Source organism: Pleurodeles waltl, chromosome 7 (assembly GCF_031143425.1).
Source record: "Pleurodeles waltl isolate 20211129_DDA chromosome 7, aPleWal1.hap1.20221129, whole genome shotgun sequence".
Lineage (NCBI taxonomy): Eukaryota > Metazoa > Chordata > Amphibia > Caudata > Salamandridae > Pleurodeles > Pleurodeles waltl.
In genome coordinates this window covers 901,022,276-901,038,277 of record NC_090446.1, presented here as the reverse complement: position 1 = coordinate 901,038,277, position 16,002 = coordinate 901,022,276, and the positions used below count along the sequence as shown (strand labels likewise).

The 16,002-nt window shown below is 46.5% G+C and overlaps 1 protein-coding gene across 1 annotated transcript in view; it reads left to right on the top strand.

Annotated features, from left to right (window-relative positions):
* Positions 1-16,002, top strand: part of MGAT4B (alpha-1,3-mannosyl-glycoprotein 4-beta-N-acetylglucosaminyltransferase B) — a 1,476,931-nt gene that overhangs the window by 73,701 nt on the left and 1,387,228 nt on the right. The window lies entirely within an intron of this gene.

Genomic DNA, 16,002 nt, shown 5'->3' with positions numbered 1-16,002 from the left:
TGCTTTTGTCTCTTTAAGTGGGAAGAGTATGCCCAGATGTGGGTTCCGTGTTCACTGTGCCTCTGGATTCAATCTAGCCTGGCTGATGAGGGGTGAGACCCTGAAACTGTTCTTTCAAAGAAGAGTTAGGTGTTTTTTTTTCATACAAGTTTATGAGAACTGTGGCTGAGTTTGAGGGACTGGGGGTAGTTCTGGAGCCATATGGGTGTAAGGAACAATGCTCTTATAACACCCAAAAAAAGTAAAAATACTGTTGGTGTTCATGAACCAGCATTCAGAATATATATGTTACATTTCCCCTATACACTTCTAACTGAGAGCGCGCCTTTAATATTAATTGGGCTAACTGACTGGCACGTTATGGAGAAAACAATAAGTCCTGGTGGATGAGTAAGACACTGCTAGGGTTTAATGTTAAATGTTAGTGACCAGAGCTCCATCTCCTCTCAGACTACACTGGTTGTGAAATAAGCATACCTAGCCTTTCAATGGTGGAGAAAAAGTGCTTGTCTCCAAAAGGATCTCAGCCTGCCTCTTAGCTTTATAGTTACCAAGGGTGGGCGAGAATGAGTGTGCTCTCCTTCCTGTGCGCTTTCTTTCCGGCTACAATTGGACACAGTTTTCAGTTGTCTCATTCTGTTTAGCTTGCTTAGAGTGGGACAGGACCACTGTCTATTCCCTGGCCTAAGATACTGTGTGGCTCATGCTCATGCGCCAAGTAGACTAATACTTTTTGGGCCACTAAATAATTTGAGTGACTGATTACAGATGGAAGCTGTTTTCAGTTAGTCAGATTGCAGAGTTTCAGTGCCCTTTCTGTTTTTATTTGTTCTATTCCAAGTTTGGTTTGAGAACCAAACTCTCCAGAAAGCATTTTTCTCAAAATTGCTTTGCAACATTAGACCAAATCACAAAGTGTTTAAAGCAGGCAAGTGACGTTCTTCCTGCCAAGACTCGGTTAATTTATACATTAATTTTTGCACTGTTTCTTAAGCAAAAATTCCTATTCCCATTTACCTCATGTACCATTTACTTTTTTTTATTTTATTTTTTTACTATTTCTGAAAAAATATCGAATCAGAATTGCAGATCCCACCATTCATTAAATCAAACTTAAGCTATCTAGCTTGTTCTGTCTCACGTGTTTTATTTAAAGAAAAATACAAATAAATGCAATACTGTGGTGTTACATAATTCAAACTTGAAAAATACCTTGATTCTTTAAGTGTCAGTAACTCCGTTGACCCATATGCACACTGTGGCAGTTGATTAGCCATACATGTTCCTCTCTCTGTGAGCAGGGTTTCAGAACAGTAGTCCACTTTCAAGCTTAACTTTTCCTTACTTTCTGCATATTCACTTTTAGGACCACAAACCAACAACTAAATGAATCGTAGAACCTAGAGCAATAAAAGATTTCAAGGCAAACTTTTGTTGGGGATAACGATATTATGCCAAGGTAATCCATTACTGTGCTGTTAAGGATATCCTCTTAACTACAAAATTCAGCTCCTATTTAAAAATGTCTTACCTCCATATCCGTTCATTTTCATTTGATGTCAGCATAGTTTTTGGACATCCTGTGTCCATGAATTGGGATCCTATGTCAGTCTTTTTGAAGGAATTAAGCACTCAAAGTATGGTTCCAGTTGACAAGTAGCTTCTCAAGGGTATATAATTGGGCAGCCCCTAAAAGAGACAAGAGATTTCAGAGGCTTGTCTGCTCATGGGAGATTCAACCATATAGCTGCAGACCATATGTGTTTTTATTAGATGGGAAGGTCTTGTGTTTGTTTGAGATGTGGGCTCTGATTCCGCCTACCCCCCCACCTACTCAGCCCCCCACCCCCCTTATGCGGTTTATCCACAAAGTGTTATTTTGATGCATTGATTGACTAGGGCATGCGTAACTGCATCCCTTTGAAGTGGTCTATTACGATGTTTTTCTGGATGTTTTTGTATCCTTGAATAGCCTTCATTTTTTTTTTTTTTAAAGAACCGGTAGGATAAAAGTGAACTGGATATCTAGGAACAGCAAATAGTGCTTTGGCTCATGCCGAGGAAGTTTAACTTCCCATAACTGCGATAATGGTTGTATCTGATTTAATGGAATACCATTACTGATAAATCATTTCATATAAATGGCTTAATGGACATTTCCAGGATGAATGGCACTTACCATTTCATAGAATCCAGTTGATAGAAGTTTTTTTTTTATTGACTTCTGCATACTTATTTTTAAGGTGTAAATGAAATGGTTGCAGGTCTTACTTACAAAAAAATGTTTGTCGAAGGTATTTCAGTCTTTTACATCAGGAGACGTAATTTCAGATTTATGTCTTTCACATTGATGCATTTAATTTGCTGAACCCTCACCAGCCCTAAACCCGATCCTTCTCTGCCCCTCTATAAATGCCTCCCCATGCATAAACTACAACTATCTCTGACCCTTAAACTCCAACCATCCCTAAACCCCTGTCTATTCCCAAGTTCTACCCTTCTATTAACCTACATTTCCTTTCTGCCACTAAACTCCACCCATCCCTAAATCCTAAATATCCCTTTTTGACGCCTGAACTCCACCTATCCTTGATCTCTTAAAATCCTGCAATACTCCATAACGCCTCTCATCCCTGATCCCCAAAAAACCCTCACCACTCCTGAAAGCTATCCATCCATGACCTCTAAAACCTCTTACCTCCCAAACGGCATCCCTCAAATCTGAAACTCCCTTCTACATATAAACTTCACTTGTCCCTGAACCCTTAAAACCCCACACCACATACACTCATCCCAAACACTAAAAACCCTGCACCACCCCAAAATTCTACCCATAACTGAGCCCTAAAAACTCTCCCAAGCCCTAAACTCCACCCATCCATAAGACATAAAAAACCTCAACACCCCTGCATGCCATCGATCTTTAAACCCTACAAACCACTCACCACCCCATAACTCCATTCATCTGTAAAACCTAAAAACCCCATCCCCACCCTAAAATCCACCCATGCCTGAGCCCTAAAAAACTCACCACCCCTTAAGCTCCACCCATTCCTGAAGCCAAAAAACCCTTTCTTCCCCTAATCTTCACGAAAGTGTGTGATTTTTGGATGTTTCACTAAAATTATTATCTTTACTTTACTTTAAAATGTCTCCTTTGATTTTCGAAGTATTTGTATTTCCTTAAAATAGTTTTTCCAGGATTTGGGTTTCTCGGTTTTTTAAATTTATTTATTGATATACATCAGTGATAATAGATGGCCCTATAAAGCAAATGGGAAGGTTTGCATGCCTTTGAGCGGGATGCTTCTGTAGGCAATTATAGTGACTTCTTGAAAGGGAAAGTAGATGTACAGCTTATTCCATATTTATTGTTCTGATGGATACAATTACTTGTGTATTCCTCACCTTATGAATTCTCCCAATGCACCAGCATTCAACGCAGATTTTCTTCCCAACTTTTCATGTCGACGAGGGCGTCACAATTGCATGGTTCCGCACATGACTCCGTCTGACATCATCGTGGCAATAAGAAGTCCTCGTCGACGTGCTGACGTCAGGTCCCTTTTTTCCACGCCTTCGACGCAAAAGTTTTTTTCCTAGCTCTCGAAGAGGTACTGTTTCGAAGGTGTTCTTGTTGCACTAGTTACAATGTCTCCACCAAAGAAATCAGGTTTTAAGCCTTTTCATGAGTGTGGGGGTCGAATGTCAGTCACAGATCCTCATGAGGACTGCTAGTGGTGCCTAAGTTCGGACCATGACGTGGAGGGGTGCGTGTCCTGCCAGCGGTTGATCCCAAAGGCTTTAAAAGAGAGAGAGGCTAAGCTCTTCTTGGCAAAAGCTAGGAGGAGGCACAAGGGTCATTGAAGATCTTAGGCGAGGGACTCTTCTTCACACAAATCCTGGAGATCTCATAAGAAGCAGCGCAGGCACGATTCTCTACGTCTTTCTTCCAGAGATCGGTCTCGGTCCCCTCTGAGACTACGGCGTGGGAGGTCAGTCCAGCGATCACTCCTCAGAGTCCTCAGGCCCCATCGTTGATTGTGGTTGTTGAGGCCTGTGTTACCTCAGGAGCCGGTGGCGCAAGTTTTGGATCCGACCCAAGCTCCTCAAGATGAGCAGAGGAATTTCAGGGTCTGGACTCTGCAAGTGGACTGGATACATCCCCTGAGCGGGATCTTTCATCCCTGGACGAATTTACAGAGGAGGCAGCATCGTATAGGAAGGCTGCTGAATTCTTGGAACTTCCGTTACCAGCATCCGAGCTGAAGACAAACATCTTGACTGAGGTGTTGCATCCTTCCTCTACGTCTGCAGCGACCCTACTCCCTTTTAATGATGCCATTCCTGAGCCCATTTTAGACATTTGGAGGAAACCTGTCGCGACACCAGCGGTTTCCAGGACTGTGGCTAGGAGGTACAGAGTTGCTCCTGGGGATCCTCAATTTTTGTCTCAAAATCCAACTCCTGAGAGCTTGGTGGTTCAAGCTTCTTGTTCTGCCCGATCTGCACCTGGCTCGTTTCCTGCTACTCCATCGGATAGGGAGTCTAAGAGGTTGAAGCAAGCAGCTAAGAAAGGTTTCTCCTCATGCAGTGTGGCCTTGAAATCGGTCAATGCTACCTGTGTGCTGGAGAGGTATGTTCATGTCCTGATGGACACGGCAAGAGCTGCGGTGCTGAGCCTGCTTCAGGATGTGCAGAGGCAGTTTGATGAGCTCCTTTTGGACACTCAAGCAGCGGCCAAGCAGATTACCCAGTCGGGTCTGGATACAGCTGATTCAGTGGTCAGGGCAATGGGCACTTCGGTGACCACCAGGAGGCATGCATGGCTTAGGTCTTTTAGCTTTTCCACGGACGTTCAAACAACTTTGTTGGACCTTCCGTTTGATGGCGAGAAGTTGTTTGGGTCCAAGGCCGACCCTGCTTTGGAACGTTTTAAAGATAGCAGGGCTACTGCAAGATCCTTGGGGCTACAGGCTTCAGCGTCCACACCTTTTGGATCCTTTTGGAGGTTCAGGAGTTTTTGCAGGTGACCCTCTTTTCGTGGAAGGCCACAGTCCAGCATGCAACAGCCTGCCAACCCTCTCTATAGGTCTTTTAGAGGGTGGGGAGGGTTAGAACACGAGGAGCCACCCAGCAGCATCCTGCCTCATCCTCTTCCTCTGGGGGAACACAACAAGGAAAGCAGCCCTAGTTTTCTATCCATCGTGGATCATGCGTCTCCCGCCTGGGCCGGCTATTTCATTTTCTCCACTAGTGGGAGTTAGTCACATCGGACACTTGGGTGCTAAATATTGTAGGCAAAGGTTATGCCCTTTCTTTTTGGGAGTTTCCCCCTTCCCTCCCTCCCCTTCATTTGTTTTGCTCGGAAGATCATCTCCTGTTGCTTCAACAGGAGGTGCAAGTCCTTTTGTTAAAGAGTGCAGTGGAGTTGGTTTTAGAGCAGGAAAGGGGGTCAGGGATGCTATTCAAGATATTTTCTGATTCCCAAGAAGGATGGTTGATTGAGGCCTATCCTGGACCTGAGGATTTTGAATTGGTTCATCAAACAGTAGAAATTCCAAATGCTGACTCTAGCACAGGTGCTTCTGGTGTTGAACAAGGAAGACTGGATGGTGTCTACCAACTTGCAGGATGCTTATTTTCATATCCCCAGTCTGAAGTCGCACAGGAAATATCTCCGGTTCGTGGTAGGGTCGCAACACTACCAGTTTGCTGTCCTTCCTTTTGGTCTTACTTCCGCATCTCAAGTCTTCACGAAGGTGATGGCGGTGGTCGCAGTGGACCTCAGACGGAAGGGAGTATCTGTATTCCCTTACGTGGACAATTGGCTGATAAAAGCCACGTCCCCAGAGCTTGTGCTGCATCACTTGCAAATGACAACGCAGTTGTTCAGCCTGGGTTTTACGGTGAACGTGCCCAGGTCTCACTTGGAGCCCTCTCAGTGCCTCCTGTTCATAGGGGCAGTACTGGATACAACATTGAATCAGGCCTATCCTCCGCCTCAACGGATTCATGACATTCAGGTGTTGATTCCAATGTTTCAAAAGGGAGTGGCTGTTTCGGTCCTCAAGGTCCTACGTCTGCTCGGTCTGTTCGCTTCTTGCATTTTATTGGTCACTCATACACGTTGAGACATGAGGGCTCTCCAGTGGTGTCTCCGCAAGCAGTGGTTTCAACACAAAGGGGATCTCGAGGAGTCGATAACGATCTCCAGAGACACTGCAGCAGATCTACGATTGTGGCCTGTGGACGTCAATCTTTCCCAAGGAAGGCCGTTTTGCCTCCCACCTCCGGTGGCCACAGTCATAACGGATGCTTCCACTGTGGGGTGGTGAGGTCATCTGGGGGACCTGGAGATCAAAGGTCGTTGTTCTCCAGTAGAACAGATGTTTCACATCAATCTGTTCGAATTACGGGCAATATATCTGTCTCTCAAGGCCTTTCTCCCGTCCCTCCGCGGTCTGTCAATTCAAGTCTTGACGGACAACACTACTGCAATGTGGTACACCAACAACCAGAGAGGAGTAGGGTCGTATTTTCTCTGCAGAGAGGCTCTGTTCCTGGGCACAGGACCATCGGATTTGCATAGTAGCAAACCATCTGGCCGGAGTTACCACCGTACGTGTGGACAGTCTCAGTCGGCATTTCTCAGCCGATCACGAGTGGCGTCTCCATACAGACCTGGTTCTTCACATCTTCCAGTTGTGGGGATTTCTATATATAGACCTGTTTGCCACTCTGGAGAATGCGCACCTCCTGTCGTTCTGCAGCCCCCACTACCTGGTGCAGGAAGCTTTGGGGGACACGTTTCAGATGTCTTGGTGTGACAAGTGGCTTTACACGTTTCCCCCCCATACCCTTGATTCCTTGGGTTCTGAGGAAGATTCGTCAAGATCGGGCTCAAGTTATTTTAATAGCTCCGGATTGGAAAAGAAGGGTGTGGTACACAGACCTTCACCAACTCTTCTTGTGCACTCCGCTCCATCTCCTTCACAGGGCAGACCTCCTCTCGCAGTCGCATGGGCAGGCTCTACACCCCCACCTCCATAGACTGCACCTACATGCCTGGAGATTGAACGGGGTAATCTGAGTTCCTTTTCCCTCCCTCCGGAAGTGGTGGATGTTATCTTATCGGCCAGGCGACACTCCACCAAGACTGTCTATGCTAACAGGTGGGTAAAATTTGTTGCTTGGTGTGGAGAGAAGCAAATTGATCCCTTGAAGGCCAATTTGTCTGATGTTTTGCTTTTTGCCCTTTCCTTGGCACAGAAAGGATGTGCAGTTGCAACTGTGAAGGGTTATTTATCAGCGTTGTCGGCCTTTCTGTGCCTTCCTGATTAGCCTTCCTTATTTAAGTCTCCTATAGTTATAAGGTTCTTGAGAGGCCTGACTAACAAGTTTCTTCCCACCCCGTTTCTCATGCCTCAGTGGGATTTGAATTTGGTTCTTACTTTTTTAATGGGTTCAACGTTTGAGCCTATGCATTCTTGCCAGTTGAGATTTTTAGTTTTGAAAACAGTTTTCCTCACAGCCATCATGTCTGCTAGGCATGTGAGTGAGCTCCAGGCTTTTAGTGTGAAACCTCCTTTTACATCCTTTCATGCCAACAAGGTGGTGCTGAGAACCAGGGTGGCTTTCCTTCCCAATGTTGTTACTCCCTTTCATACGGGGCAATCTATAACACTATCTTCCTTTTACCCTCCTCCCCATCCTTCAAAGTAGGAGGGATGACTTCATCGCCTAGATCCAAGAAGGGCTTTGAGTTTTTACATTGAAAGGACAAAAGATTTTCGTATTGATGATCAACTCTTCGTTGGATATGTGGACAAGATGAAGGACAAAGTCGTCCACAAGAGAACCCTTTCCAGGTGGGTCATTCTTTGCATAAAGATCTGTTATTCACTGGCAAAGAAGGTTCCTCCTGAAGGTATTAGGGCCCATTCCACCAAGGTTAAGTCTGTTACTTCGGCCTTGGCTAGAGGTGTACCAGTTGTTGATATTGTTGGGGCTGAATTTCCCCAGGGTGTCTTTCAGTAGGAGAGAACACCAAGATTTACTTAATAGAATACGAAGAGTCAGCGTTGGTCTTCAGTTTAATCAGTTTATTCGCTGCAGCAGGTTTCAAACACAGGAGCACATGCGTCTCCTTGTGCAAAGCAGTAGCGACCCCCAGCCCATCTCCCTGGTCACCTTTATACTGTAATTTCCACCTCCCTCCCCCTGTGTTCAACATCTACTTTTAGACAGCAAATGACCCACTTACGGAGTAAGTAACACTGTAGCAAACACCTTGAGTACAGTATACTTGCAGTGAGAAAGTACATTTTGACTGGGGGTTCCCGTCCATGTCCATCCACTGGCTCCGGCCGGGTGTAAGGACTAGGTCTCCCACAATGACACAATAGAAATCAATTTTAAAAATAATTTTTCTCACCCCTCCTGTCAAAGGCCGTAGTGCTCTCTCCATTGCCCCATACACTTTCAAACTTTTTGGGGCATCCTCTACTGGTATTGACCACTCTTTCTGCTTCCATCAACATGTCGATGCCCAGGAGCCATTGTAGCTTATTTGGCAGTCACGACCCTGCCCACACCACATAAATATCCCTCTTTGCCAGCATAAATCCAGATTACAGAACAAGAGGTAGGCTTGCGTAAGGTTTACGTTGCATGGGACTCCCGGTAGGATGAACTGCGGCGCCTTGGGAGCAGTCACCTCAAGGATGGCCTTCGTTTTGTTGATCTTAGTGGCCTAGTTCCTGGTGTTCTGAGGACAGTATAAATGTGCCCTCCTCCATCCTGCATCGGGGCCCTACTCCTTTGATACAATGGGCTTCTTTTGTAGTAGGTCCTGTGTTGGAGTTTCAGCTGTATTAATCTCCTTTTGGATTTAATGGCCACTGCTCCCCATATAGTATTAGGGCTGCTTCCAGTCCACATTCTCCATGAGTCAACAACTCTCCCAGGTGGCCCTGAGATTTATAAGCCTGTCGGGTTTGTTATTTATGATAATGCAGTATGTTTGGGAGACTACCTTACTAGTCCTCACTCCTTCAACTAGCCGATTTTTCCAAAGGACTACTGCTTATCACTGTTTTCACTCTATTGTTTGTACTTGTAGAGCATTCTACTGCCGCAGGAAGCTATATTTCTATGCACGACTCCGATATTATTCTTGCTGTAGGACTTTGAACAATTTCACCCCAATAGCAGTCATTATGTCTCCTACCGTGGGGATGCCAGTGGCATCCCATCAGCAAAATCCAGTCAGCTTTCCGACCTCCTTCAACATGTGTTTGCATGTTCACCTTTGCCCACCATCCCAAGTCCCTAATGGCCTTGTCCCATACGTCTAATATGGCGTGTGTAAGAGCGCAGTAATTGCTACCTGCTCATTTTGCTATATAAGTAAAGTATGTGTGCGCTCTTCCAGTCCCAGCCATTCTCACAGGGTTTGCATTCATCAGTGTTCTGTAGCTGCAGTGCACCACCTACCAGCATGCCCTAATGTCTGATAGCTTGATGCCTCCGCTGTAGACTGACCAGTGCAGGGATTGGAGGGCTATCTGGGGTGTGACCTTTTCCCATAGGAGACTGGGCGTGATTTTATCAAAGTATGACTCTGAGATGGTAAACAGTGTGTTTTGTAGGACATATAGTAGCTTGGTGAGTGTTTATTTTCAAAATTGTTCCTCTCCCCATCAGGTACAGGGGCAGCCATCTCCTTCGATCCACTACTGTCTGGTATTCCTGTAGAACTCAATCCAGATTTCTGCTCAAGAACCACACACTACCTAGTGTTATCTCAATGCCCAGATAATGAAACCCAGCCCACGTGACCTGGTGACCAAAGTACAGGTCACCTAAATTACCCCAGATGCTGAGGGCATGCAATATCAATTTTCCCAATTTATTGTATGACCAGAATATGTTTCAAAGGACTAGAATACTGACAAAGCTGCTGGAATTGCTGTCTCGGGATTGGGGTGGTATAATAGGATATCATCTGTATAGAGCAAGATTTTTCCTGTTGCCCCAGTATATCTGCTTGTACACGCACCCACCATGCCAGCAGTTTTATGCAGAGGACAAAAAAGAGGGACGACCGAGGGGATCCCTGCCTAGCACTACGTCCCTGGGGGGAACAGGGTGGACGTCTCCCCATTAACCTTAACTGCTGCCATGGTTGTGTTATAGAGCAGTGCCACCCGTTTACAAAACTAGAGACCAGCCCCAAAGACATTTTGTTTTCTGTGACGGTATGCCTGATCAATTGAATAGAAGGCTTTTTCAGCATTTAAAAATATGCCATGAGGTTCTTGTGTATGGCCTACAACATCTAGCCATTTGTACCGTCTCCTTTGGTTCTGTTGAGTCGCCCTACTTGGCATGAAGCCTGTTTGATTGGCATGCACTAAGGAGGTGTTGGGCCTGCAAACCTGGATGTGTTCCAGTGAAGAACTCTTAAACCAATCATCTGCCTTTGCAGGGGCCAATGTTTGTTGTAACCCCACAAGCATGTTTTGCAGATACCAATGCTAGTTTACAAAGACCAATGCTTGTTGGAACCAGTGCTTGTTTAGGATAAGTGTTGCTCAAGCCTCCAGCATCCCTGTGACTCAGGCTGGGTGAGGCTCCCTATGACTCAGACCGGGTGTGGCTGGATGCAGTAGGTATTTAAACCAAACCCGGCTTTATTAAATGGGCCACTGTAAAGGTCACTGGCTGCAGAGAAAGGAGTCTCTGCTTCTCCACGTTTGATCTTTGTGTTTAATCCTGCATCCTGGATACCGCTTTGGGGGAGTTGAAGAGATCGAGAGAATTGACTACGAAAAAGGCAGTAACGCGTTGCACGCGCTTGAAAAGCATTTATTTTTGAAAACTTGATGCTTGCTATTTGAAAGTTGGATGTTTAGGAGCGCGATGCGCCTAAGAAGGCACATCACTGGCATTTAATGTCACTGGGATGCTCACGGCTAGTCGTGTAATAATGCTTATTGTTGTTGTTTGCTATATATCGCAGAAAGGAAATTCTTTCTTGCAATTATCTTAAAAACAATGTATTGTGAATACGTTTGTTATCCCTAAGTTTAATGGGACATTGGCATGATTGGTGCTGGTGATAATGGAACATGCTGTGAATGGCCTGAAAGTTTCATTGCTATGCTCAACTTAAGCTGTGATGTAACAGTCACTGAAGACCAAATGATCTCCACCCTCGCCTGAGCCCCGCCAACCAACACTGCCAACGCCAACACAGCCGCCCACAACCTCAAGCAATGGATCAACTGCACCAACACACTCGCCCCGATCAAGAAACCTTCCAACAACCGCACCAACACTAAGGCCATCTGGTTCACCGCCGCCCTCCAGCCCTCCAAACTGGAGTGCAGAAAACTCAAGAAGAAGTGGCGCCACAAACAAACACAGATCAACCACACTGTCCTCAAGAATGCTATCCGCAGGCACCACCAGGTCATCTGGACCACCAAGAGATCCTCCTACAAGGAACGCATCGGCAACAATGCACAGAACAGCAAAGAGCTCTTCAACATCTCAAAGGAACTCGCCAACTCCAGATCCTGCTCCAATGACACCCCACCTTCGCAAGACCTCTGCGACATCCACAACAGCTTCAATACCCCGACCCCCACGATAGCCGCTGTCACCACAAACCCAGACTCACTGGACCCCAGCCACACCAACTTCCTGCTCTCCTGGACCCGCGTCAACGACGATGATACCATCAAAATCATGAACACCATTTACTCCGGCTTACCATCCGACCCTTGCCCTCATCACGTCTTCAACAAAGCAAACTCCATCATCCCCCCCCCCCCAACTCCTAATGATCATCAGCAGCTCCTTCGAGACCGCCACCTTCCCGGAAAGCTGGAAGCACGACGAAATCGATACCCTACTAAAGAAACCCAAAGCAGATCCAAGATATCTCAAGAGCTACCGGCTCATCTCCCTGCTCTCTTTCCCGGTGAGGGTCATTGAGAAGATCGTCAACAGACCACAACACTCTGGACCTGTCACAATCTGGTTTCCACAGCAACCACAGCACTGAGACCGCCCTCATCGCCGCCACCGACGACATCAGGACCATGCTAGACAGAGGTGAAACTGCGGCCCCCATCCTCCTCCTAGACCTGTCGGCTGCCTTTGACACCGTCTGCCACCACACCCTACGCACACGCCTCCACGACGCAGGGATCCGCTACAAAGCCCTGGACTGGATTACATCCTTCCTCACCGGCAGAAATCAGAGAGTCCGCCTCTCCTTCCGATCTGAAGCTACCAAGACCATCTGCGGCGTTCCCCAAGGGTCCTCTCTCAGCCCGACCCTTTTCAACATCTACATGGCACTGCTCGCCAACATCGTCCGATCACACAACCTCAACATCGTCTCATACCCCGATGACACCCAGCTGATCCTTTCACTCACCAAAGACCCCGTCACCGCCAAAACTAACCTCCACGACGGAATGAAGGCCATTCCTGGATGGAGAGCAGTCGCCTAAAACTGAACTCTGACAAGACGGAGATCCTCATCCTCGGCTCCATCCCCTCCACCTGGGACGACTCTTGGTGGCCAGCCACTCTAGGAACCGCACCAACGCACACCAACCACGCACGCAACCTGAGATTCATCCTGACTCATCGCTCTCCATGACCCAGCAAGTCAACACCATCTTCTCATCCTGCTTTAACAACCTCTGCATGCTCCGCAAGATCTTCAGGTGGATCCCCACCTAAACCAGAGGGACGGTCAGCCAGGACCTCGTCAGCAGCAGACTGGACTACGGCAACGCGCTCTACGTGGGAACCACAACCAAACTCCAGAAAAGACTGCAACATATACAGAATGCCTCCGCACGCCTCATCCTTGACATCCCATGCTGCAGCCACATCTCAGCCCACCTGAGACCTACACTGGCTCCCTGTCAACAAGAGGATCACTTTCAAGCTCCTCACCCACGCCCACAAAGCGATCCACAACGCCAGACCATCTTACCTGAACGAACGACTCACCTTCTACACCCCTAACTGACAGCTCTGCTCCGTCAACCTCGTCCTCATCACCGTTTCACATATCCACAGGACTACAGCCGGCGGTAGTTCGTTCTCCCACCTCGCCGCCAAGACCTGGAACACCCTCCACATCCACCTACGGCAGACCCGGGTCCTGCTGACCTTCAGGAGACGCCTCAAGACCTGGTTGTTTGAGCAGTAGTGCATCACCCTCCTCCTACCCCTCAGTGCCTTGAGACCCTCGCGGGGGAGTAGCGCGCTCTACAAATGATTGATTGATAAAACCATTCGCTTGAGTTATGGATATTAACCCTATGTTCCCAGAGTGTTATAAACATTGTGCTGTGATCTTTTGATATTAACCCTATGTTCCCAGCATGGCGCAAACTTTACTCTGTGATCTTTTGGTATTAACCTTATGTTTACAGAGTGATGCAAAATTTGCACAGTAATCTTTGATATTAACGTTATGTTTTCAGTGTGATCAAATGACACCGAATATGTGTTTTCCTTGGAATTCTCAGGACAGTGCGTAAATTAACCCATGAATGTCTGCAAACTTACTTACCTGAGAACTTGCTGTCATTATTTGTTACCTATTTAAATGTCTTTGGTGTCGAGTGAGTCAGCATCTTAGGAAATCTCAGAAAAGTCATCAAACAAGATATCCACGGAACTTCAGGTACGTTTAGGTAGCCATTGGTGATGTGGAATAAATCTGGGGTCACAGTGGGAGTAGTCACAGATATTATAGTAGGTTCAGGGTTCTTATTTAATTACAGGTAATCCACATCGTTTCCTGAAAAATCCTAGAGAGAGGGAGAGCCATCTAAAGCTGGAAAGGGAAATATAACCGGTACACCAGCTTGCACATAGTAGTCAGAGACTAGTATGTACATGGTTACGTATTATGAGCTGTTTGACTGGTATGTAATTTATCATAGGAAATCACGGCTCTTCAAGGACCATTACCGGTCGTTTGGATACGGACCAATGACCCCAGTGTCTGTCTCTCTCTCTCTCTCTCTCTCTCTCTCTCTCTCTCTCTCTCTCTCTCTCTCTCTCTCCCTCTCTCCCTCTCTCCCTCTCTCCCTCTCTCCCTCTCCCCCTCTCCCCCTCTCTCCCTCTCCCCCTCTCCCCCTCTCCCCCTCTCCCCCTCTCCCCCTCTCCCCCTCTCCCCCTCTCCCCCTCTCTCCCTCTCTCCCTCTCTCCCTCTCCCTCCCATGTGCATTTAAGTGGGAGACACATAACGTCTAGGAGGAATTGGGAGCAAGCAATTTGACCAACATTGTGTCTCTGTGGGACAAAATGATTAGTGCTTGATGGGATGTGGTTACCTTCAAAAGACAATTAGCCAGGATCTTGCCCAATAATTTCACCACTATATCGAGAAGAGAAATAGATCTAAAAGAGCTACAACTGTTGCCTTGTCAGATTTTGGTATCACCACTTTAGTTGCATGGCAGGGAAATGCAGGATGCGCCCATTCTCTGTGTTCTCCTTTGATTATATTAAGCATATTCAGACCAGAAATCGTGGACAGCTTCTCATACATTTTGAGTGGACATCCATTAGGCCTTGGCGGCTATCCATTTGACATACCAGAAAGAGTGTTGGTAAGCTCCGTAACCGTCAAGTATAACTCACTAAGAAAATCAGCCATAACGGCTGATAGTATCTTGCAGACTCTTGTGTTAAACCATACTGGTTTGGATTTCCTGACTTCCGTCCAGCTGGATTCCTCCCATCCATCTTGATATTTTTCTCTCCCCTTCTCAGCCAAGCCAAGAGGCGGCCCCATTTATCCCCAATCTCATACAGTCATCTCTGCTATGTTAGGTATAGATTTTTGGTGGCTTGGTTAATGATATTTTTATATTCCTTTATCCCTATTTCTATGCATAGATGATATTCCTATGCACCAGTGGTCAAATAGAGGAATTATCATTCTACAATCTCTTGTTTCAATGCTTCCCCTATCTGGGCCCTATGCTTTCTTCCTTAGGCCACCATATTGTGTGCTCTCTCTCCAAGGACACTGTTGTAGGCTTCCAAAAGGTGACCAGGGAGGCCACTGTGTCTATATTTTCACCAAAGTACAGTTTAGAAGCTGTCCTGATTCCCAACCATTTCTGGCCCCAACTCTGAGGAGGGAGTGATCTGGGATACCCTGGGATAAATATTCTGTGTCTTTTATAGAGCTGGCCTTGTCATCAGGGGCATGCAAATAATCCAGTCGTAAGAAGATTTGGTGGGCTCCAGAGAAAAAGTAGTAGTGCCTGTCTGACAGATTTTTTTAATCTCCATACATCTATCAGGCCCAGGGCCTGTTTCAACTGCACCAGGGCTGTCATCACATGTTGAATTTCGGATAGAAGATGTGGATCTGTCCATTCCTATATCTAAAACATCATTAAAGTCACCTCTTATTATGTGTCTTGTGGCATAGGATTCCAGTAGTATGGAGCCTATTGAGGCAATGACCTATTATTGAAGCCTGGGAGGGACGTAAACATTAAAAATTAGTATTGACTGCCTTTGCCACATGCCTTGTAGTGTCTTCCCATTTCCTGATGATCTGAAATGGAGAATTCTTCCTCATTAGGATTGTCACTCCCCTTGAGTCCTTGGTAAATCCAATGTAGGCAAGGGGAGTGTAGGAAAATGGCTCACTGTTGCAGTTACCCCCCACTTTCTGCCTGATTAATGCTGACTTTACTGAGAAGTGTGATGAGACTCTGCTAACCAGGCCCCAGCACAGTGTTCTTTCACTAGAAATGTGCCATTGTTTCCACAATTGGCACACCCCTGGCACACATTAAGTCCCTTGTAAAAGGTACCAGTGGTACCAAGTGCCCTGTGACCAGGGAAGGTCCCTAAGGGCTGCAGCATATGTTGTGCCACCCTAAGGGACCCCCCTCACCTAACACATGCACACTGCCATTTGCAGATTGTGTGTGT